The 25367-nt window shown below is 49.6% G+C and overlaps 1 protein-coding gene and 1 gene segment (V, D, J or C); both read right to left on the bottom strand.

Annotated features, from left to right (window-relative positions):
* LOC101323839 (Ig alpha-1 chain C region) overlaps window positions 1-25367 on the bottom strand; it is a gene marked incomplete at its 5' end in the record, with an annotated part of 127977 nt that overhangs the window by 42652 nt on the left and 59958 nt on the right. The window lies entirely within an intron of this gene.
* The window catches only part of LOC117311207 (immunoglobulin heavy constant epsilon-like), a 112805-nt gene that overhangs the window by 28144 nt on the left and 59294 nt on the right, over window positions 1-25367 (bottom strand).

Genomic DNA, 25367 nt, shown 5'->3' with positions numbered 1-25367 from the left:
TTGGAGTGTCAGGGAAAACAGAGCTCCAGTTTCCTCTGCTGGCACGCTCCAGCGACTCAGCCCAGGGGCCCATCTGCCTCTTACCCCAAATCTCCCCTGAGAGACGTGAACCACGTGATATTTTATTGGGAAGATGAAGGGTGAACGTCTGTCTTCTGCAGCTTCTTCAGGCTGGCATGGGGCTCGCAGATGCCACCTAGCTGGGGGTCATGGAGCTCTTGCTCCATTCTTTTTCTTTTTTTTTGCAGGGAAGCCCAGAGCTCCGTTTTGTTAAGGGACCCCAGGGTGACTTCTGTTGTTATTTTGGCAGGACCTGTTCTGAGGAGTGGCTGGAATCTTTGCATTATTGTCATCTTGTCTAGAAGACTGCTGTGTTCTAGAGAGAACACACTAAACAAGTTGGTTAAAAGAAGGCAGGGGTCAAAGATCAGTAAAGGAATTATTGTAACCAGGGGCCCAAGGAGGAGTAAGAACCAGGTTATGTTTCACAGCAGCTTTTGCTGGTGGTCCAGGCAGTGTCAGCGCTTGGGTTGCCCTGTCCAAAGGAATGGAGCATCTGGCATGGTTATATACGTTTTTTTAAAAGTTTTTTTTTTCTGATGTGGACTATTTTTAAAGTCTGTATTGAATTTCTTACAATACTACTTCTGTTTTGGTCTTTTGGCCACAACGTCTTTTTTATTAGCCCATTGTGATTGATGCAGGTGTAACAGACCCAGTTAGAAGTAGTTGGGCAACCTGAATGTTAATAGACAAAATCGATCTCCTTTCTTTTCAGGAGAATAAGTCTGAAAACCAGTCTGGACCTGGCATTTCGAAGATACTTGTAGCCAGGTGGCCACTTATCTGGTTTTATCTAAGTGGGTTTTAAAGCTTAGTGTGGTATTAACACATAATTTGTCATCATACATGTTTTTCATCTTGTTACCATCTGATCTAAAGCAATTTCATTGTCTAAAATGTAGCAGGTACGAGAGGAGACCTTGCAGACGTAAGGTTGCAGTTACCAGCTGCCAGCTGGTGTTGTCTTGAGAATAGCTGATGGCCTCACATCTGACACAGCTCATAAAACTTAAGTTCTCAGCAATACACGGATGTCTGAAATCACACCCATAGTGTCACCTAGTATTACCTTGGATGTCTGAACCACAGTTCTTCCATCTTGACCTTTAATTGTAGTTTTTTCCTTAACAGCCCAAACAGTTGTCACCATTAATGACTTTAGTGTTTTTCTAGTATGAGAAGATGCAAGAATTTTGGTTCTTAAAAATCCTTACCTGGGAACATCTATCTGAAGGCCTGTTCCGTCAGTTTCTCCCAGAGCACAGAGTGCCTCTTTCCTGAGCTCCACCTTGAACTACATGCAGGGGCTGTTGACGGTTGGCAGCCGTAATGGCTCATGATTTAATCCTGGCAGAGGCAGGCAACAAGCGCCAGTCTCCAGCTGGCAGGGTCCCTTCATGGTCATGGATCTGACCAAGGTTTGGGGGGCATTTCATGACCATTTCGTCCTACAGCGCTAGAATGCTCATTCCCAGTTCTGGCAAAGATTTATTTGACAGGCCACTCAATGTGCTGTCACTGGAGTAGGCCTTATTAACAGTAGCCCAAAGTCTCTGGACCACCTGTCTCCCTAGTCTCTTATGGTCCAGGAAACTCTTCCCTCTTTGTGTTTCTTCCCATACCTAGAGTTACACCATTACAATCATTGACCTCATATGGGACTCTATATTATCATCTTATCAGAGGCTCAGTCACACATTTGGTAATGTAAGAAAGAATGATTTTGTAAAACAGGCAATAAAAATAAAATAGCTAGCAGTACTTATTAGTAAGGTCATAAGTAAGAAGGTAGGTCAAGAACTCTCATTAGGTGCAGCCCAGTATATCCCCAGGTTGCCTCACTTAGTCTGTTTTTTCTAGTATTACTAGGCTGGTTCCTTTAAACTTAAATGACCATAGCCTGGTGTTAATCTCCTGTTTGTAGATAGTGGAGATCTTTATCCAAAGACTGATTACAGAAGTTAAGCTTCAGAAACAAACTTAGAGTGTCCTCTTAATAATTTAATTAAATCTTGTAGCAATATAACATAACATCAAGGGACCATCTGGGAAGCGGGTTTTAGTAAACACCTTAGTTAACAAATCTAGAATTTAATATTTAGTGAAACATAATCCTCTTTTTCTTCCCCCCCTAAAGTACCCTCATCTCCACTAAACACAGCCAACTCAAGACTAATTTGTTTTTAAAATAAGTCTGGCCCATTGACCACATAGGCTCCTCCATACTGACTCTGGTGTAATTCCTCAGAAGGAGTCCAGACTAAATTCACAAAAGGCCCCTCAAGGCCAAGGAAGCCATGCCAATGTCCTGCCGTCACATTTTGCCTGGTGGATCTCTCTCTTCTAGAGGTCCCCCAAATATTTGGAGATTCCTGTACACGTCAGGAGACAGTCTTTCTTTAATTTACCTGACAAGTCTGCTCATAACCAAGTGTCTGCCATTTCTGGAGGGACAAGGCAGAGAGAAAAGAAAAACGTTTTCATTTTCCCCACAGGTGTAAATCACCTAATTGCTGTGAACCGTAAGTAGCTTGAGGAGAAGGGCTTCTCTATATCTGAAAAACAAAGATTAGAAGCCAGTAAGATGTCAGACAAAAGTCATAAAAATTATAATCCTAGTTAGCAGTTCGTTGGATCCCATGTAATTAGTTTTGGTTTTGTTTGAGTCCAGTTTTTCCATTAGTTTTATTGACCTTGCCTGATGGTTGAGGGTGATAGTGACAGTGATAATTTTAAGAAATTTGTAAGGTTTTTGGTTAAGGCTTGTATGATTTGTCCAGTGAAGTGGGTGCCTTGATCACTGGAGATTATAGAAAGTGTACCCCCAGTGGAAAACACATTTTCTAACCATTTCCTTTTTCATTGTGAGGGCATCAGCCTTGCAGCCAGCGAAGGCTTTAACCCATCAAATAAAAAATGAGGCTTGCCAGGGAGCCGGGAGGAGCCAAGCAGCCAGCCATCTTGGATTCCCCATAGCCCTGACTGTTTAACTTACAGTTACTGTTGACCCATTTCAATTTCTCTGATTTTGGAGTAGACCACTGCCATGCTACAAGGACATCAGGATGGCAGAAGTCTGACAATGAGGGGTTAATCTTTTTGTAGAAGGGGAATGAACTTTGTCTGCACGTGCCATAATCTTTACAGATTCTGTTATTATTACCTTTTATTTGACAATGTTTCTCCTGTAATTGAATCTGTCAAATAATCCCAGTTAGTTCAATATATATTTTTGCAGATGCTCCAGGGGCCCTCTGAAGCACCTCAAAGTTAGCTGGAGGTCAGAAGAACTTTAATTAGAATTTGACTCTTGGGAAGTTTGTTAAAAATATCAAAAAGTTTTAAAACACTTAGTCAAATAGAATCATAGGTCATTGTGAAATAATTCTTATTTACTCAACCAAAGTGACAAAAGATTTTAAAAGCAAATATAAATCACTTAAAGTCAAATAAATTCATACAATCTGTCACCAAGGGCAGCTTTCCAAGGAAACTTTGTTCTCTTAACAGAGAGAGAAAACCAAATTCCAGTCTTCTTGTCTTCTATCACTGACAACATATATTCTACTTGCTTCACACACCGAAATGTTTCCCTTATCCTTTTTTTTTGAATATTTATTTATTTGTTTATTTGGTTGTGTGGGGTCTTGGTTGCAGCAGGCAGGCTCCTTAGTTGTGGCATTTGAACTCTTAGTTGTGACATGCATGTGGGATCTAGCTCCCTGACCAGGGATCGAACCCAGGCCCCTTGCATTGGGAGCGCAGAGTCTCATCCGCCGTGCCACCAGGGAAGTCCCTCCCTTATCCTTTTAGTAGCTTTAATGATGTATTATAATTTTTAACCCCTAAAAACCTTAATCTCTAGTGAAAACCAAGACGAAAGCAATTGTGAACTGTTTGTCATGTTGGCATTTTCTGATTAGTGACCTTAAGAACGTATTCCATAACCTCTAAAAACATGCACTTTCACAAAGCACAATTTCTTTTCTCAGTGTGGTACAAGGCATGTGTCTAATAAAGCGAAACATCTTTAGTTCCCCTCTTGTAAGAAGACAAAAGGTAAATTTAGATTTGTTCAGCAATCAATATTCCAGTATTTTATCTTAAAAATGATTTAGACCTTTAATGAGTTCTTCTCATTTGACCTGATTTAGCAAAGCTCTAAAGTTTCAAGTTGCCAAAAATCTGGAAAAACCGAAACATAATTATTTCCAAAGTGTACAAACGTTGTAAGAGATTCAACACTGAATATTTCCCAGGTCATGTGAACCTGAAATTTATTTAGCTTAGTACCTCTTCTATTTAGAATTGCTTGATTTGTAAGTGCTTACTTTTAAAAAGCCAAGTAGGGCTTCCCTGGTGGCGCAGTGGTTGGGAGTCCGCCTGCCGATGTAGGGGACACGGGTTTGTGCCCCGGTCCGGGAAGATACCACATGTCGCGGAGTGGCTGGGCCTGTGAGCCATGGCCACTGAGCCTGTGCTCCGCGACGGGAGAGGCCACAGCAGTGAGGGCCCGTGTACCGCAAAAAAAAAAAAAAAAAAAAAAAGCCAAGTAAATAGAGCTCATTTACAAATTAACCTCCGCGATATTGTCCAAAGACAAAGACACGTAACTGAGGCATAAATACATCCAGACAGAGATCTCATAGTTTCCACTTGAGGTTTAAATGCCTCTTTGTCTCTCTCTTTCTTTTTCTTGGCTTGAAGTTCTACTAATTAATCCAAGGCCGAAGTCTCAGGCAAAGTGGGCTAGGTCTGTATTTCAAGGACAGCATAAGAGTTAATTTCAAGTTTTCCCCTAGGCATATTTTTGTTCTCTCAGGGTCAGAATTCTGAAAAAAAGTGTTTTAACAAGCTAGCTTTCTCTAACTGCACATGCAAAAAGAACCAGTTTTGTAATTTCAAATGAGTTTTACCTTAACCAACTTTCTCCGGAGTCTAAAGAATATTGTGTCCATCCAGTGTCAAAAAAATCGTCTTTCTTTTTCTGTAGTCATAGTTTCATAGCTAAAATATAGACCAAATATTGCTCAAATTGGCCCTAATAACAGGGGCAGGCTGACTGATACACTGTCCCATCAGGGGTTGTCCCTCTGGGGAGGTGGGGGTCTTAGTTTGACCGAAGAATCTGGAGGGAATTTGCATGAGTGGGAGAAGCTTGGTTTCCCCCCTGAGAGCTGGGTGCAGGGTGGTGGTGGTTAAAAGAGGATCGTTTAGAATGTCAGGAGAGTTGTTTTTTTTTTTGATTTCTCAGGCGTTCGATTATAGGAGCCACATTGAGCAGGGTTATGATAAAGGGCCATAAAGGCCTGAACATAGGGAACCTCAGTACATTTTGCCATCCTGTGGCAAAAAGATCTAACTGTAAGAGACACATTTTAGGCCATTTTCCCAACCCCCAACTTATATAAAGGCCAGGCAGTGTTACAGCAAAACCTAAGCTTCCCCTTTCTCAGCCCATCTGGCTTAGAAAGGGGATCCTCCCATGTTGAATAGCCTGCAACCGAGAACAGTGCTCCTAGAAATGAAGTCCAGCATCCTGGAAACATTAGTAGGAGGCGCCGGAAGGGGACTCAGAGTGTCTGGATTTCCTTTGACCTCAGTGCTAATGGGATGTGGAGTGTCCTCTACTCCCCCACTGATTTCTGTTCTGTTTTTTTTTTTTTTAAATAGACCTTTACTGGAGTATAATTACTCCACAACACTGTGTTAGTTTCTGTCGCACAACAAAGTGAACCAGCCATATGCATACACACGTCCCCATATCCCCTCCCTCTTAAGCCTCCCTCCCACCCTCCCTATCCCACCCCTCTAGGTCATCGCAGAGCACCGAGTTGATCTCCGTGTGCTATGCTTCTGCTTCCCACCAGCTAACTGTTTTACACTCGGTAGTGTATACATGTTGATGCTACTCTCACTTCGCCCCAGCTTCGCCCTCCCACCCCATGTCATCAGGTCCATTCTCTACATCTACCTCTTTATTCATACCCTGAAACTGTGTCCATCAGAACCATTTTTTTTTTTAGATTCTCTATATATGTGTTAGCATACGGTATTTGCTTTTCTCTTTCTGACTTACTTCACTCTGTATGACAGACTCTAGGTCCATCCACCTCACTACAAATACCTCAATTTCGTTTCTTTTTATGGCTGAGTAATATTCCATTGTATATATGTGCAACTTCTTCTTTATCCATTCAGCTGTTGATGGACGTTTAGGTTGTTTCCATGTCCTGGCTATTCTAAATAGAGCTGCAATGAACATTGTGGTACATGACTCTTTTGAATTATGGTTTTCTCAGGGTATGTGCCCAGTAGTGGGATTGCTGGGTCATATGGTAGTTCTAGTTGTAGTTTTTTAAGGAACCTCCATACTGTTCTCCATAGTGGCTGTACCAATTCCCGTTCCCACCAGCAGTGCAAGAGTGTTCCCTTTTCTCCACACCCTCTGCAGCATTTATTGTTTCTAGATTTTCTTGATAATGGCCAGTCTGATTGGCATCAGGTGACACCTCATTGTAGTTTTGATTTGCATTTCTCGAATAATTAGTGATGTTGAGCATCTTTTCATGTGCCTCTTGGCCATCTGTATGTCTTCCTTGGTGAAATGTCTATTTAGGTCTTCTGCCCATTTTTTAACTGGGTTGTTTGATTTTTTGATATTGAGCTCCATGAGCTGTTTGTATATTTTGGAGATTAATCCTTTTCTGTTTCATTTGCAAATATTTTTTCCCATTCTGAGTGTTGTCTTGTCTTGTTTATGGTTTCCTTTGCTGTGCAAAAGCTTTTAAGCTTCATTAGGTCCCATGTGTTTATTTTTGTTTTTATTTCCATTACTCTAGGAGGTGGGTCAAAAAAGATCTTGCTGTGATTTATGTCAAAGGGTGTTTTTCCTATGTTTTCCTCTAAGAGTTTTATAGTGTCTGGTCTTACATTTAGGTCTTTAATCCATTTTGAGTTTATGTTTGTGTACGGTATTAGGGAGTGTTCTAATTTCATTCTTTTGCATGTACCTGTCCAGTTTTCCAGCCCCACTTAGTGAAGAGGCTGCCTTTTCTCCACTGTATATGCTTGCCTCCTTTGTCGTAAATTAGGTGCCCATATGTGCATGGGTTTATCTCTGGACATTCTGTCCTGTGCCATTGATCTATATTTCTGTTTTTGTGTCAGCACCATACTTGTCTTGATTACTGTAGCTTTGTGGTATAGTTTGAAGTTGGGGAGCCTGATTCCTCCAACTCCGGTTTTCCTTCTCAAGATTGCTTTGGCTATTCGGGGTCTTTTGTGTTTCCATAAAAACCGTAAAATTTTTTGTTCTAATTCTGTGAAGAACGCCATTGGTAGTTTGATATGGATTGCATTGAATCTGTAGATTGCTTTGAGTAGTACAGTCATTTTCACAATGTTGATTGTTCCAATCCAAGAATGTGGTATATTTCTCCATCTGTTTATGTCATCTTTGATTTCTTTCATCAGTGTTTTATAGTTTTCCAAGTACAAGTCTTTCGTCTCTTAGGCAGGCTTATTCCTAGGTATTTTATTCTTTTTGTTGCAATGGTAAATGGGAGTGTTTCCTTAATTTCTCTTTCTGACTTCTCATTGTTGGTGTATAGGAATGCCAGAGATTTCTGTGCATTAATTTTGTTTCCTGCTACTTTAACAAATTCATTGATTAGTTCTAGTAGTTTTCTGGTGGCATCTTTAGGATTCTCTACGTATAGTATCATGTCATCTGCAAATAATGACAGTTTTACTTCTTTTTTTCCAATTTGTATTCCTTTTGTTTCTTTTTCTTCTCTGATTGCTGTGGCTAGGACTTCTAAAACTATGTTGGATAAGAGTGGCGGGAGTGGACATCCTTGTCTTTTTCCTGATCTTAGAGGAAATGCTTTCAGGTTTTCACCATTGAGATTGGTGTTTGCTGTGGGTTTGTCATATATGGCCTTTATTATGTTGAGGTAGGTTCCCTCTATGCACATTTTCTTGAGAGTTTTTATCATAAATTGGTGTTGAATTTTGTCAAAAGCTTTTTTTTGCATCTAATGAGATGATCATGTGGTTTTTATTCCTTAATTTGTTAATATGGTGTATCACATTGATCGATTTGCGTACATTGAAGAATCCTTGCATTCCTGGAATAAACCCCACTTGATCATGGTGTATGATCCTTTTAATGTGCTGTTGGATTCTGTTTGCTAGTATTTTGTCGAGGATTTTTGCATCTATGTTCATCAGTGATATTGGCCTGTAGTTTTCTTTCTTTGTGACATCCTTCTCTGGTTTTGGTATCAGGGTGATGGTGGCCTTGTAGAATGAATTTGGGAGTGTTTCTCCCTCTGCAATTTTTTGGAAGAGTTTGAGAAGGATGGCTGTTAGCTCTTCTCTAAATGTTGATAGAATTCGCCTGTGAAGCCATCTGGTCCTGGACTTTTTTTTGTTGGAAGATTTTTTTTGTTGCTGTTGGAAGATTTTTAATTACAGTTTCAATTTCATTACTTGTGATAGGTCTGTTTATATTTTCTAATTCTTTCTGGCTCAGTCTTGGAAAATTGTAACTTTCCAAGAATTTGTCCATTTCTTCGAGGTGGTCCATTTTATTGGCATATAGTTGTTTGTAGTAGTCTCTTATAATCCTTTGTACTTCTGCAGTGTCAGTTGTGATTTCTCCTTTTTCATTTCTAATTTTATTGATTTGCATCCTCTCCCTTTTTTTCTTGATGAGTCTGGCTAAGGGTTTATCAATTTCGTTTATCTTCTCAAAGAACCAGCTTTTAGTTTTATTGATCTTTGCTATTGTCTTCTTCATTTCTGCTCTGATCTTTATGATTTCTTTCCTTCTACTGACTTTGGGTTTTCTTTGTTCTTCTTTCTCTAGTTGTTTTAAGTGCAGGGTTAGATTGTTTATTTGAGATTTTTCTTGTTTCTTGAGGTGAGATTGTATTGCTATAAACCTCCCTCTTAGAACTGCTTTTGCTGCGTCCCATAGGTTTTGGGTCATCTTCTTTTCATTGTCATTTGTTTCTATGTATTTTAAAACTTTCTTCTTTGAGTTCTTCAGCAATCTCTTGGTTATTTAGTAGTGCACTGTTTAGCTTCCATGTATTTATGGGTTTTTTTTTACAGTTTTTTTCTTGTAATTGATTTCCCATCTCATAGTATTGTGGTCAGAAAAGATGCTTGATACAATTTCAATTTTCTTAAATGTTATGAGTCTTGATTTGTGACCCAAGATGTGATCTATCCTGGAGAATGTTCCATGTGCACTTGAGAAGAAAGTGTATTCTGCCACTTTTGGGTGGAATGTTCTATAAATATGAAACAGATCGATCTGGTCTATTGTGTCAGTTAAAGCTTGTGTTTTCTTATGTATTTTCTGTTTGGATGATCTGTCCGTTGGTGTAAGTGGGGTGTTAAAGTCCCCTACTATTATTGTGTTACTGTCGATTTCTCCTTTCATGGTTGTTATTATTTGCTTTATGTATTGAGGTGCTCCTATATTGGGTGCATAAACACTTATAATCGTTATTTCTTCCTCTTGGATTGATCCTTTGATCATTATGTAGTGTCCCTCCTTATCTCTTTTAACAGTCTTTATTTTAAAGTCTATTTTATCTGATATGAGTATGCTACTCCAGCTTTCTTTTGATTTGCATTTGCATGGAATTTTTTTCCATCCCTTCACTTCCAGTCTGTGTGTGTCCCTGGGTCTGAAGTGGGTCTCTTGTAGACAGCATATATAAGGGTCTTGTTTTTGTATCCGTTCAGCCAGTCTGTGGCTTTTGGTTGGGGCATTTAATCCATTTACATTCAAGGTTATTATCAATATGTATGTTCCTATTACCATTTTCTTAATTGTGTTTTTTTTTTTTTTTTTTTTTTTTGGTACGCAGGCCTCTCCCGTTGCAGAGCACAGGCTCTGGATGCGCAGGCCCAGCGGCCATGGCTCACGGGTGCAGCCGCTCTGCGGCATGTGGTATCCCCCCAGACTGGGGCACGAACCGTGTCCCCTGCATCGGCAGGTGGACTCTCAACCACTGCACCACCAGGGAAGCCCTTGGGTTTGTTTTTGTGCATCTTTTTCTTCTCTTGTGTTTCCCGCTTAGAGAAGTTTCTTTAGCATTTGTTGTAAAGCTGGTTGGTGGTGCTGAATTCTCTTAACTTTTGCTTATCTGAAAAGCTTTTGACTTCTCCATTGAATCTGAATGAGATCCTTGCTGGGTAGAGTAATCTTGGTTGCAGGTTTTTCTCTTTCATCACTTTAAGTATATCCTGCTACTCTTTTCCGGCCTGCAGAGTTTCCACTGAAAAATCAGTTGATAACCTTATGGGGATTCCTTTGTATATTATTTTTTGTTTTTCCCTTAATATTTTTTCCTTGAATTTAATTTTTGTTTGTTTGCTTAATATGTGTCTTGGTGTGTTTCTCCAGGGTTTATCCTGTATGAGACTCTCTGTGCCTCCTGGACTTGGGTGACTATTTCCTTTCCCAAGTTAGGGAACTATTCAACTATAATCTCTTCAAATATTTTCTCAGACCCTTTCTTTTTCTCTTCTTCTTCTGGGACCCCTATGATTTGAATGTTGGTGTGTTTAGTGTTGTCCCAGAGGTCTCTGAGACTGTCTTCTATTCTTTTCATTCTTTTCTCTTTATTCTGCTCCTTGGCAGTTCTTTCCACCATTTTGTCTTCCAGCTCACTTATTCGTTCTTCTGCCTCAGTTATTCTGTTATTGATTCCTTCTAGTGTATTTTTCATTTCAGTTATTGTGTTGTTCATCTCTGTTTGTTTGTTCTTTAGTTCTTCTAGATCTTTGTTAAATACTTCTTGTATTTTCTCAATCTGTGCTTCCATTCTATTTCTGAGATTCTGGATCATCTTTACTATCATCACTCTGAATTCTTTTTCAGGTAGACTGTCTATTTCCTCTTCATTTATTTGGTCTTGTAGGTTGTTACCTTGCTCCTTCATCTGTAACATATCCTTTTGCCGTCTCTCTTTTTTTTTTTTAATGAGTGGGATTGTGTTCCTTTCTTACTGGTTGTTTGGCCTGAGGCTTCCAACACTGGAGTTCGTAGGCTATTGGGTAGAGCTGGGTCTTGGTGCTGAGATGAGGAACTCCGTGAGACCTCACTCCGATGAATATTTCCTGGGGTCTGAGGTTCTCTGTTAGTCCAGTGGTTCTGACACGGGGCTCCCACTGCAGGAGCTTTGGCCTGACCCCAGCCTTGTGTACCAAGATCCCGCAAGCCACCTGGGGCAGCAAAAAATGAAACAACAACAACAACAACAAAAACAATAACAAAGTAAAAAATAAAATTAGGCTAGGAAACTAACAGATATGTTGGGAAGAATATAACAATAAAAATATAGATGAATCAACAACTGGAAGGTACAACAGTACCACAATAGTAAACAAGAGGAGGAGGGGAAAAAAAGAAGGTGGGGGAGACCTTGGCTGTGGAGGGCAGGGCCTAAGCAGGGGCGAGGTTTGGGTGGTGGGCGGGGCCAATGCTCAGGACCCACGGGGCTGGAAAACGCCCTGGGGGCTGTGGGAGGTGGGGCTTAGGCTCAAGGAACAGAAGGGGCCCAGGTGTGCTCCCCACCCCTGGTCTCAGAGGGCAGGGGCCTCGCCTGGGAGCCCAGCAGGCTTCCTGGGCCTGAGTGGGCGGGGCAATCGCCCTCCTCTCCTGTCCTGCTCCTCCTGGATGGCCCCTCCCGCCTGCCTCTCCTGATCCCCCGGCCTCCCTCCTGTGCCCCCAGGACCCACGCGGCCTGGAGGGGGCTTTGGAGGGCAGGGGAGCTCACCTGGGAGCTCAGCAGGCTCCCCGGCCGAGTGGGCCAGGCGAGCGCTCTCCGCTCCTCTCCCGTCTTCCTCTTCCCGGAGAGCCCCTCCCGCCTGCCTCTCCTGATCTCCCCCACCTCAGGGGCGCCAAGCCTGTCTGGCCTCCACTTCTCCTCCCTCCTCGGTCCCCCTACGTCCATCCTACCGGTTCACTCTGGGGTTCCTCCCGTCTCCTTGGGGCTCACAGTCCCCCAGAAGCTGCTGGCAGGAGCCCTTGTTGTGGGGAGATGCTAACTCTGCGTATTCCCCCACCTCCATCTTGACTCTGCTCCTTCCCCCACTGATTTCTAACAAGATGTCTCTGGTCATCCTTGGTACCTTGCACAAGGTGTCCTCCTTTATTACCTGGAGAGGACATTTGGACCAGTGTAGAGCAGTTGCCATGATGTTTCTGGTGGTGGTGGGTGGGGATCTGTTGTCTATCCTTGAGACTGAGCACTGCGGCCTGCTTGAACGTGGCCAGACTAATAGGCTGAGCATCGCGGTGTATGGGCTTCCAAGGCCTGGAGTGAAGGGGGAACTCCTGGAGGAACTGCAGGTGGCCACTCTGGAAAGTGCCGTGGGGGTCAGGACTTGAGGATTTTATCTGACACTGACAACAGTGGGCTTGCCTGCGGCGAGGGTGCAGTGAGTCCTTCCTGAAGCGGGTGTTAAAGTATTAGGTAAAAAAGAAACCTTGCTGTGCAAGTAAGGTGGGAAAGAAAATCAGAGAAGCATGGGAGAGACAGTGAAAGTCAGGAGTCTCCAGCCAGCAGTTTGGACGAGACCCGCAGTTTACCTTGAACTTCCGGGTTTTGGAGAGATACCAGTGAGTGGTCCTGAGGCAGGATCTTAGTTCCCTGCCCAGGAATTGTACCTGGGTATCCTGGATGAAAACCAGGAATCCTAGCTGCTAGTCCAGCAGGGCTAGAGGCTAGAAACAAAGTTGCCCTGGTTCTTGCACCCTCTGAAAGCAAGAGTGTTTCAAGGAGGAAAAACTATGAAAAGAGGTAGAAAGTTTATTGTCTGAGACACAGCACAACATGAGGGAGAGCTCATAGAGAAGTAGTTTATTTATTTAAGACAGAAGCAAGGCAGAAATACACACCTGAAGAGGAAGGGTGTGGGCGTCCTCCCTAATGAGGAGAGCCATAAAAAGTGATTTAAATCACTTACACTGGACAGTCCTTTCAGGTCTTTGTTCTCCTCTGGCCAATTATCTCGCTTATTTTCCCACATCTGACCAGTCCTAGGACCCTCTCTGATAAGCATGTGCATCTTCTTGCTGAGATGGATTTCAGCCCAAAGGCTAAAACAGGAAGTCTGACAACACCAGAGGGAGTGAACATTGTAGGAGAAGCCATTAGATGTGGAACAGGATCGGTGTCACCATCTGGACAGTCAGTCACTGGCTCTGCAAGCTGCACTCACAACTCCCTGGTGTTGCCCACAAAACACATGGATCTATGTAAGCTCTGCTTAACTCTGCATTAATGAAGAGTCTGGAAAAAACCTGCCCATGACCTGGCTCAATCCTGACTTGACCCGACCTGTTGCAACTGAGTCTCCTGGGCCCACCCCTGCTCACCTCTCTATTTGGCACTTCCTTCTGTTGTTGCGGAGGACACACCCACACCTTTTCTCTCCAGGTGCTGGTGTGGCCTCCATGTGCCCGGATCTCACGCCCACTGTCCCGGGATCGTGATGGTTGCTACTTGCAGGGCAGAGACATGGTGCCCGTTCCACCGTTGAAGTTCTGCTTCCAGAAGAACTTTTTACTTATTGCTGGGCAAGTCCAGGTTGAATCCAGAAAACACAAGCCCCTGGAGGCCTTTCAGGCGGGAATTGATGTCACCCAGGAAACCAAACGTGTATAAAATTGTAACAAGAGCAGGCAAAGTGCTATCAGGTGAGATGGTCGCTGAGGCTCAGGGGGCCCAAGGAAGCTCATGATCTTCTGCCCCAAGAGGTTGCTCCTCAGACCTTGGACGGGAACACTCACTCAGAGTTTCAAAGAAATGTCCCTCAACATGATAAAGTCCACATGTGACAAACCCACAGCTAACATCATTCTCAATGGTGAAAAGCTGAAAGCATTTCCTCTAAGATCAGGAACAAGACATGGATGTCCACTCTCACCACTTTTATTCAACATAGTTTTGGAAGTCATAGCCACAGCAATCAGAGAAGAAAAAGAAATAAAAGGAATCCAAATTGGAAAAGAAGAAGTAAAACTGTCACTATTTGCGGATGACATGATACTATGCATAGAAAATCCTCAAGACAGTACCAGAAAGCTACTAGAGCTCATCAATGAATTCGGTAATGTTGCTGGATACAAAATTAATACACAGAAATCTGTTGCATTTCTATACACTAACAACGAAAGATCAGAAAGAGAAATTAAAGAAACACTCCCATTTACTATCATACCAAAAAGAATAAAATACCTAGGAATAAACCTACCTAAGGAGACAAAAGACCTGTACTCCGAAAACTATAAGACACTGGTGAAAGAAATCAAAGATGACACAAACAGATGGAGAGATATACCATGTTCTTGGATTGGAAGAATCAACATTGTAAAAATGACTGTTCTACCCAAGGTAATCTACAGATTCAATGCAATCCCTATCAAATTACCAATGGCATCTTTCATAGAACTAGAACCAAAAATTTAAAAAATTGTATGGAGACAGAAAAGACCCTGAATAGCCAAAGGAATCTTAAGAAAGAAAAATGGAGCTGGAGCAATCGGGCTCTCTGACTTCAGACTATACTACAAAGCTACAGTCATCAAAACAGTATGGTACTGGCACAAAACCAGAAATATAGCTCAATGGAACAGGATAGACAGCCCAGAAATAAACCCACACACCTACGGTCAATTAATCTATGACAAAGGAGGCAAGAATATACAGTGGAGAAAAGACAGTCTCTTCAATAAGTGGTACTGGGAAACTGGACAGCTACATGTAAAAAAATGAAATTAGAAAATTCTCTAACACCACGGACAAAAATAAACTCAAAATGGATTAAAGACGTAAGTGTGAAGCTGGGTACTAGAAAACTCCTAGGGGAAAACATAGGCAGAACACTCTTTGACATAAATCACAGCAAGATTTTTTTGACCCACCTCCTAGAGTAATGGAAATAAAAACAAAAATAAACAAATGGGACCTAATTAAACTGAAAAGCTTTTGCACAGCAATGGAAAACCATAAACAAAACAAAAAGATAACCTACAGATGGGGAGCAAATATTTGCAAACCATGCAACCAATAAGAAATTAATCTCCAAGATGTATATACAGCTCATATGGCTCAATATAAAGAACAAACAAACAACCCAATAGAAAAATGAGCAGAGTATCTAAATAGACATTTATCCAAAGAAGACGTACAGATGGCCAAAAGGCACATGAAAAGATGCTCCACATTCCTAATTATTAGAAAAATGCAAAATCAAAGCACAATGAGGTACCACCTCTCACCGGTCAGAACGGCCATCATCCAAAACTATACAAACAATAATGCTAGAGAGGGTGTGGAGAAAAGGGAACCCTCCTACACTGTTGGTGGGAATGAAAATTGATACAGCCACTATGGAGAACAGTATGGAAAAACCTAAAAATAGAGCTACCATATGATCCAGCAATCCCACTCCTGGGGATATGTCCAGGAAAACCATAATTCAAAAAGATACACGCACCACAGTTTTCATTGCAACACTGTTTACAATAGCCAGGACACGGAAGCAACCTAAATGCCGATCGACAGATGAATGGATAAAGAAGATGTGGTACATATATACAAAGGAATATTACTCAGCTATAATAAAGAATGAAATAATGCCATTTGCAGCAACATGGATGGGCCTACAGGTTACCATACTAAGTGAAGTTAGTCAGACAGAGAAAGACAAATATCATATGGTATCACTCATATGTGGAATCTAAAAGAAATGATACAAATGAACTTACATACAAAACAGTTATAGACTTCACAGACACAGAAAACAAACGTATGGATACCAAAGGGGAGAGGGGAGGGGAGGGATAAATTAGGAGTTTGGGATTCACATATACACACTACTCTATATAGAATAGATAATAACCTATAAGGGAAAAGAATCTGGAATAGATACATGTATATGTATAATTGAATCATTTTGCCGTACAACTGAAACGAACACAGCATTGTAAATCAGCTATATTTCAAAAAAAAAAAAAAAAAGAAATGCCCCGACACTCCTCGTGTTGTGGTTTGGGTGCCCTTCAGGGTGCCTGCAGGCCCGGCTGTGTGACCGGTCCTGTGAGGAAGAGGAGGGCGAGACCCTCTGTCAGCATCCACGTCTGCGTGGTAGAGCACTGTGGTCGAGCACAGCTGTCAAGCACGGCGCTACCTGCCATGGTGCTGCTCTGGCCTCGTGGCTGTCCTGCCAACCCCTTCTCTGCTCATTTCCATGGGCGATCACCTCCCTGCCCAGGCCTGAACGCCAGCTTCACCTTTGTCCCTGTTGTGTCCAGGTCTCGGGATGCATTTGGGGCTGTCACTGTGACCCTGAGCTATTGTCACGAGACCTTGTGTCTCCTAAACACTGGAAACGTTGTAACGGGAAAAGCAGAGGCTGTTTATCTGAGCTGCTGCAGCCAGGGAGGCGTGCCCAGCTGGCTGGGCCGCGACTCGGGCAGCAGGAGAGTGGGTGGCTTTGAGGCTTGTTTATGCGCATGTGGCTTCATTGTTACTAGAGACATAGAACACTCCGCCCACGTAAGGGCCTATAACATACTGATTATATCATGTGTGTGTTAGCATGTTAAAATATTTTCTGTGTATAGAAGGCTTCTTTATAGGAAAAAGAGTGCCTCTGGTGTCCTGATGGGGGCTGCGGGGCTGGGGAAGCTGGACGGCCAACAAGACGCAGGCACCCCTGCGATGGCTGGGACACGTCCGGTTTTGTCCAGTTAGTCCTCAGTCAGAAGCGAGAACAAAGACCATGGACGCCGTGGGTTACTGATCAAGCCAGGCCATTGTGGGGGATGTCACAGGGCGGTTGTAGGGCTTCCTGGGCTGTCACTAGAGATGGAGGTCTGACTTCCTGCAGGTCTAGCGTGGAGGGTTGGGTTTAGGGTAGCATGGAGGGAGCAGACTGCTTCCTGGGCTGGATCCTGTGATGGTGGCTGGGTGTCCTGGGCTGTTGGCTTCATTCTTGGGTCAGAGTTCCATCTTTATATATGGTTGGCCAGGTACAGGTGTAAATTGAGTATCCCACCACAGCCCTGGCCTTAGTGTCTTGTGAATGAGAATGTTCATGAGGCCCCCTTGGGATTTATCCCGTGCATCCCCCCTCCCCTGCCCCAGCACAGATCCCCAGTGCACCTCTCCGCATCCAGCTTACATTACAGTGCATCTCCCCTCCCTCCCAGCCCAGATCGCCAGGGCATCCTGCCCGCCTCCGGAGCAGATCCCCAGGGAGTGTCGGTGTGAGGGGGCAGAGCAGAGCAGGGCTGCGCCCTTGACCTTGTGTGAAGTGCTCTACTGCCCCTCTCATGTTCTATTGGAACCAAACACTCGGGCTCTCTGGACAAGCCTCAGAGTTGCCCAATCCTGGGTTTTCTATGCCCGACCCCAGCAGGCTGCATGGTCCGTGTCGGAGTTCATGGGACGCCTGGTCTCCCAGCGCAGATGGCGGCTCTCAGAAGGGCCTTTGCCGCAAGTGGACTCTCCTGTCAACAGAGTCTGGGCACTCGTATGCTGGGAAGGAGGCCACCGGGCCCTGAAGAATGGTCTTAACTGCTCACAGGCCCTCAGAGGCCAAGAAGGTCACTCACTGCCCCTAGTTTCCTCCTTATTTTACCTTTCCTAATAAATAATTGAAACCTTTTCTTCCTGTTATTGGCCACCCGGTTTTTCCTTACAGTGCAGGACCCACTGCTCACATTTCTTTCTTGTCATTGGTTGCCGAGTGCTCTTCGTATATGAAGGAGTCCTGCCCTGTGTCACATGTGCTCTGCCCCGTTTCCACGGGACTTCAGAGCCCCTTGTGGGTGGGCTTCTCCAGCTCTTTACCCTCAGGAGGAGGCTCAGCCCATGCCCACCACTGTGCTTGGCCAGCCGGCCCTCTCCCTGGTGCCCGTGGCTCCTGCCTGCGCGGCTCCCAGCTTTCTTCTCGAGGACGGTGGCGGCCAGCCCCAGACAGCTATTGCTTGTTCATCAGGACGTCTGGGCAGGCTGGCGGGATGGGGCCTGAGGACTGGCCTGTCTGCGTGAGCTCAGTGGGTGGACGGCTGGGTGGTGACTGGGGCCCCAGGAGGCTGATGCCGGCCTCCACCCTGGTGCTTGTGCAGCTGTGTTCCTGCGGCCTCCTGCACTGACCACTGAATGAGCCCCTCAGAGTTTGCCCACGGGGATGGGGACTGTTGCCTTTACCTTCATGTGGGGAGGGGCGGTGAGTCTGGGCTGGAGGCCAGTGGTGCAGGCGTGGTGGAGCCTGAACCGGGGTCTCAGTGGGAATTGAAGGACTCTTGAGGCGGAGCCTGGCTGGACACTTGGGTCCTCGGGGCCCAGAGCTGCCCTCTGCCCCCTTCCTTCTGGCCCCTTGTCCACATCCTCTGGAGTGGGGGAACCTCCTGCTCCCCAGGGACCACAGGCACCTCCCCAAGGTGTGCTCAGGTGGCAAGGGATTCTTTACTTTAAGGAACTTTAAAAGGAAAAGTAAAGAGGAGGGGTCGACTTGATTCTGGCAGTGGATCAGCTGGAAGATGGACTTCTGTCTTGCTTCTTTGAAGAAATAATTTAGGAAAGAGACCAAGATTGTGAAATAGAGACAGTGTTTGCTAGGAGGAAGGTCAGAGTGGAGGAGCACACGGGGAACTTGCAGTGCGTCCTGTGCCGCAGGGGCGGCTTAGGGTGCTTACATGCGGACGGTGTTCCAGGTGGTTTCTGGCCAATCATCTCGAAGTGTCAGCAGGAGAGTGGTTGCAGCTGCTCAGCCTGGAGCCCATCTATCTCCTACGTCAGGACGAGGGCACGGGGGATGTGGGTGGGTGCTGCAGGGCTGCTGTGGTCACACTGCGGACCCCTTGGGAAGCGCCTTCTGCTGTGGGACCCTGCCTCACAGCCTAGGGCCCTGCCTGCAGCCCTGGAAACTCCCCTGGACCTTCCCCAGAAGGTCTTCTCTGCATCCTCATTCTGCACGAACGGGGCCTGGGGGTGGACAGCAGGGAGGGTGGGCAGGGGACAGGAGCAGGGCATGGGGGGCAGCGCACTTGGCCCTGGGGGCACTGAGGGCGGGACTGAGCCTGGGGAGTGAGCCCTTGGCTCGGCTGGGCTGGGCTCAGACGCTGGATCGGGCTGGTGGGGACTCTGAGTCCTAGATCTGGCTCTGGGCTCCAGCGTGGGCTGGGCCATGGGCTCAAGGCCGTCGCTGTGTTTCAGGGGTTGCTCAGTCAGAACCGGTGTGGGCCCGAGCCCAGGGGCCTGGGAGAAGCCTGGGGTGGTCAGCACCCACGCCCAGCCCAGGTCTCTCTGTGGAGGGAACAGATGCTCTTCTGGGACTTGCCCCAAAGTGGGGTGGTGTGGGGCTGTGATAGGCGGGCCCCCTGTTGCCTTCGACCTTGGGGCTAGGCTGGAACCTCTGGGCGCCCGTGTGTGTGTGTAAGACACAGATGGAGGTGTGTGGTGGTGAGGTGCGGCACTGACAGGTGTGTGTGGAGCTCATGGTCTGGGGGGCGCTAGGGGTCAGGACGCAGCGGGAGGCTCATCTCAGGCGCACACAGGCGCAGCCCGAGGGGCTCAAGGGCAGGCGTCGGCCACTGTCTTCGGGGTGCTCGGGGGGCGTGGAGAGGTGAGGGATGCCGTGTGGTGTGGCACTGCTGGGGGGGGAGGGTGGGAGCCCTGGGGCCCAGTGTGGGGCAGTTCTCCAGGGGCCCAGAGGCAGCCGTGCCAGGGACGGGGTTCAGCTAGGAGGCCGTGGGGCCGGCCCTCGTGTGACCACCCTGGCGTTCGTGCGGGGCGGGCCGGCTAGCGGCTGCTCGTTGGTCTGGGGGATGGAAGTGAGGGGCAGGGCCCAGGGCTGGGCAGGCGGTGCTGCCCTCAGGCAACTTCAGCTTCTCGGTCACATGTTTCGCGGGAGGGAAACGCAGGGTGTGGGCTGACCCCCAGGTCCGTCACCGGGAGCCCCCATGGAGCCCAGCAGGCAGAGGGGGTCCTGTGCCGGCGTGCCCAGCGTGCTGGCAGGGTCCCCGAGGGCCAGGTGTTCTCCCGGACACTGCTGTGCACCCCTCGGCCATCCTGTTTGCCGCCCCTCCCGGCCTCCCCGTTTGGTGCAGGGACCGCTGAGCGATGCAGTCCCTTCCCTGCATACCATTCTCTCTGTCTCTGCCTCTGTCTGTCTCTGTCCCCCCACAGGAAGCTGCACCGGCACATCGGACGGCCTTGGGGTGCAGCGTCCCTGCTGAGCAGACTCCGGCTGCCGGTCTGGGGGGCTGTCCTGCTAGTCCCCTTGCCCTGAAAGGCTGCAACAAACACAAGTGTGGCTTCCAGCAGCCCAAGGCTGCGTCCCCGGGATGAGCCAGCCCCCTGAAACGCCGGCCTGAGGGCGCCCAGCACGGCCAGCACCCGACCCAGACCCCGGCCCACTGTTTTGGAGGTTTTACTGAGAAGGGCTGACAGCTGTGGATCCCGACTCTGCCCTCTGGGAGGGGTGTGTCTCCTCTGAGGTGGAGTCACCAGGAGGGATGGGTCCCTGGTCTCCGTGAGGGCGGAGTCCTGACCCATCCCTGCATCCTTGCCGGCCGGCCGGCGGGCACAGCGGCCTCATCGCCTCTGCACGGCCACCCTTCCTGGTCCCTCACCAGAGCCCCTGGAGCCCCACTCCTGCTTCTGCTGTGACACACTGGTCACCTCTGTGCAGCCAGCTGAGCTCAGTGCCACCCGACCCCCTCCCCTCCTGCGGTCCTTCTCACTGCCGTCTGTCCTGAGCGGTGAGCCGGGTCTGGCTCTGCTCCCCTTTGGCAGCCCCTCCCCACCGCTGCCCCTCCTGGCCTGGGGTCCTGGCGTCCCCCCGGTCCTCCTTTCTCGCACCCAGCTCGGCTGTTTTGGGCTGAATTGTGTCCCCAAATTCCAGCTTTGAAGCCCGGACTCCCAGGACCTCAGAATGTAACTGTATTTGGAGATGGGGTCTGTAAAGATGTGGTGATGTAAACTGGGGTCTCTAGGGTGGGTCCTAATCCAGTCTGCCCGGCGTCCTTAAAAGAGGAGGACATTAGGACAGAGACACGCACAGAGGGACGACCACGTGAGGACACGGAGAAGACGGCGTCTACGCGGCACGGAGCCAGGCCTCGGGAGAAGCCAGCCCTGCACCTCCAGGATCTGGGATTCCAGCCTCCAGGGTGTCAGACAGTGACGTCTGTGGTCAAAGGCCCCCTGTGGTGTCTGTTACAGCCGCCTGTGCAGACACACCCAACACGTGCGGCTTCCCCATGGCTCCCCCAGGCCCCTGGCTCGCCCCTGCACCCACAGGCCAGGTGGGAACCCCAGGCTTGGGTGGTGGCATGGGGGAGACTGGCTGTGGATTTCCCGAGGGTAGGCGGCGTGTCAACCCAGGGAGACTTCTCAGCGAGCTAGGCGACTGTAAAGAACGCTTTATTGTCGTAACAAAATGAAGACACAGCGAAGAGCATCGACGGGCCCCATGTTCAGAAAGGAGAAAAGCCTCCCGAGCTGCGATCACGGGGCCCTTCTCTCCAGTCCGGGAGCAGCTCCACCACACGCGCATGCTGACTGCGCTTTTCCGCAGAGACCGGAGAGCTGGTACCGGGCCCTGAGGCGGGGGCCCGGGGTCCGAGGCTGGCCCTACGTGCGTCGCGTCTCTCACCCCCACCCCGGTGCAGGCGGAGCTCCTGCTGTACGTGCCTCAGGCCTTTGGCTGCAGGATGGGCTGGCCGCGTCTTCTGCCCTCTTTTCCGGGAGCCCCTCCAGCTCAGCCCGCGGGGCACCAGGTCAACAGCGTGCTCCCCGGGAGGCCGGTCTGGCTGGACCTCACCGCCTCCCGCGCTGGGGCTCCTGCAGCGGCCTCGGGCCCAGGCCTTGCTCTGAGCAGCGTCCTCGGTGGAGGTGACCTGAGGGACCGTTAGCGGCACCTGCAGAAGCTCTCCTGCTGGGAGAGGCGGGCGGCTCCCCTCCAGCATCTGGCACAGGCCCTCCTCCCGGGGACCCTGCGTCTGGAGCTCGGCCGGGACAAGATGCAGGGGCCAGGCCCTGTGCAGAGGCCCAGATGCCGGCCTCCTCCTGTTCGAGGGGGACCCCCACGCCGACCCGGGTGTTCCCGGTGGTCCCTGGCGTCCCGGAGGTGTCCTGCGGGGACATCAGCTCAGGCTGGGCATCACCTGCGGTCCCCTCGGGTCTGTGAGTGGGGTGGGGGGCAGGTTGTGGTGGCCACGAGGCCAGAGGCCGGGGGTGCAGGTGAGGGTGCTCGTGAGCTCAGAGGCTGGCGAGGTCAGCGGGCGGAGGAGAGGCCTGGCGCAGGCTGAGCGGTACAGGGGGTAGACGTGGTCCTATAGGTCAGGGGCAGCCCAGGACGCAGCCCGTAGCGAGCGCTAGGCACCCTGTCCGATCATGTTCCTGTAGTCGGGGACAATCGTCCGCTTCAGCTCCACCACCGACGAGAAGATCCACTTCACCTGAGGGGCAGCGGGAGTGAGCGCAGGCTGGAAACCACCCGGGCCGCCCCCCAGGGCCTGTCCCCATTCCCCGGGCTGACGGACAGCGAGGAGTTCCGGGGGGACAGGAGGCCATGATGGGGACAGTGTGGGAGAGTGAGGGACAGTGAGGGACAGTAGGGGACAGTGATGGACAGTGAGGGACAGTGAGGGGACAGTGAGGGACAGTGAGGGAGAGTGAGGGCCCGTGAGGGAGAGTGAGGGCCTGTTAGGGACAGTGAGGGACAGTGAGGGGACAGTGAAGAACAGTGAGGGACAGTGAGGGGACAGTGAGGGACAGTGCGGGACAGTGCGGGACAGTGAGGGGACAGTGAGGGCCCATTAGGGACAGTGAGGGACAGTGAGGGACTGTGAGGGGACAGTGAGGGACAGTGAGGGACAGTGCAGGACAGTGAGGGACCGTGAGGGACCGTGAAGGACAGTGAGGGCCCGTGAGGGGCAGTGAAGGACAGTGAGGGACAGTGAGGGGAGAGTGAGGGACAGTGAGGGACTGTGAGGGGACAGTGTGGGACAGTGAGGGACAGTGAGGGACAGTGAGGGCCCGTGAGGGGCAGTGAGGGACCGTGAGGGACTGTGAGGGGACAGTGAGGGACAGTGAGGGACTATGAGGGGACAGTGAGGGACAGTGAGTGACAGTGAGGGCCCGTGAGGGACAGTGAGGGACAGTGAGGGACTGTGAGGGACTGTGAGGGGACAGTGAGGGACAGTGAGGGCCCTTGAGGGACAGTGAAGGACAGTGAGGGCCCTTGAGGGACAGTGAGGGACAGTGAGGGACCGTGAGGGACAGTGAGGGGCAGTGAGGGACTGTGAGGGACAGTGAGGGACCGTGAGGGACAGTGAGGGACAGTGAGGGGACAGTGAGGGATAGTGAAGGACAGTGAGGGATCGTGAGGGACCGTGAGGGACAGTGAAGGACAGTGAGGGGACACTGAGGGATAGTGAGGGACAGTGAGGGGCCATGAGGGACAGTGAGGGACAGTGAGGGACAGTCAGGGAAGGTGAAGGGTCTGTGAGGGGACAGTGAGGGGACTTGAGGGACAGTGAGGGACAGTGTGGGACAGTGAGGGACAGTGAGGGACAAAATGAGGGCCCGTGAGGGGCAGTGAGACACCGTGAGGGACTATGAGGGGACAGTGAGGGACAGTGAGGGACAGTGAGTGACAGTGAGGGCCCGTGAGGGACAGTGAGGGACAGTGAGGGACTGTGAGGGACTGTGAGGGGACAGTGAGGGACAGTGAGGGCCCGTGACGGACAGTGAGGGACAGTGAGGGCCCTTGAGGGACAGTGAGGGACAGTGAGGGGCAGTGAGGGCCCTTGAGGGACAGTGAGGGCCCGTGAGGGACAGTGAGGGACAGTGAGGGACTGTGAGGGGACAGTGAGGGACCGTGAGGGACAGTGAGGGGCAGTGAGGGGACAGTGAGGGACAGTGAAGGACAGTGAGGGACTGTGAGGGGACAGTGAGGGCCCTTGAGGGACAGTGAGGGACCGTGAGGGACAGTGAGGGACAGTGAGGGACTGTGAGGGACAGTGAGGGACCGTGAGGGACAGTGAGGGACAGTGAGGGGACAGTGAGGGATAGTGAAGGACAGTGAGGGTCTGTGAGGGGACAGTGAGGGACAGTGAGGGGACAGTGAGGGATAGTGAAGGACAGTGAGGGACCGTGAGGGACCGTGAGGGACAGTGAAGGACAGTGAGGGGACAGTGAGGGATAGTGAGGGACAGTGAGGGGCCATGAGGGACAGTGAGGGACAGTGAGGGACAGTCAGGGAAGGTGAAGGGTCTGTGAGGGGACAGTGAGGGGACTTGAGGGACAGTGAGGGACAGTGTGGGACAGTGAGGGACAGTGAGGGACAATGAGGGCCCGTGAGGGGCAATGAGGCACCGTGAGGGACTGTGAGGGGACAGTGAGGGACAGTGAGGGCCCGTGAGTGACAGTGAGGGCCCGTGAGGGACAGTGAGGGACAGTGAGGGACTGTGAGGGACTGTGAGGGGACAGTGAGGCACAGTGAGGGCCCGTGACGGACAGTGAGGGCCCGTGACGGACAGTGAGGGACAGTGAGGGGCAGTGAGGGCCCATGACGGACAGTGAGGGCCCGTGAGGGACAGTGAGGGACAGTGAGGGACTGTGAGGGGACAGTGAGGGACCGTGAGGGACAGTGAGGGGCAGTGAGGGGACAGTGAGGGGCAGTGAAGGACAGTGAGGGTCTGTGAGGGGACAGTGAGGGGACTTGAGGGACAGTGAGGGGCCGGGGGCCAGGAGGAGACACAGCGGGGACAGCGAGGGCGCCGCGGGGCCGGCCCGCCCACCTTGAAGAGCGTCACGGTGGCGCTGTAGCACACGCTGAGCAGGAAGAGGGTGATGAAGATGGAGATGGTCGTCCACAGCCCGTCCAGCTCCCCGTCTTGGGCATCAGCACAGGTCTCCTCCTCTAGCAGCAGCTCTGCACAGGGAGGGTGGGGTCAGTGCTGTGCCTGCCCCCGGGGGCAGGGCTGGGCTCATGGGGCCTCGCAGCGCAGCTCCCAGTGTGGCGCGGTGGTGGCGGGATGCCCCGGTGGGCCGGGCCAGAGGCACCTGAGGACAGCCGCTGAGCACCGGCCCCAGCCCCCCATTCCTCCAGCCTGGGCCCCCGTCTTGGCCTGGCCAGTGGGTCCTGCTCCCTACCCTGTGCTGTGCGCTGAGCTGGGGTGCTTGCGGGGAGGGTGCCCGGACCCCCCGCAGGACAGTGGCTCAGGCCCCGGCCGCCTCTCCCGCTGGGGG

The sequence above is a fragment of the Tursiops truncatus genome, chromosome 2, assembly GCF_011762595.2.
Source record: "Tursiops truncatus isolate mTurTru1 chromosome 2, mTurTru1.mat.Y, whole genome shotgun sequence".
Classification (NCBI taxonomy): domain Eukaryota; kingdom Metazoa; phylum Chordata; class Mammalia; order Artiodactyla; family Delphinidae; genus Tursiops; species Tursiops truncatus.
Note: the sequence above shows the minus strand (reverse complement) of the source record. Positions and strands in the feature narration are given on the sequence as shown.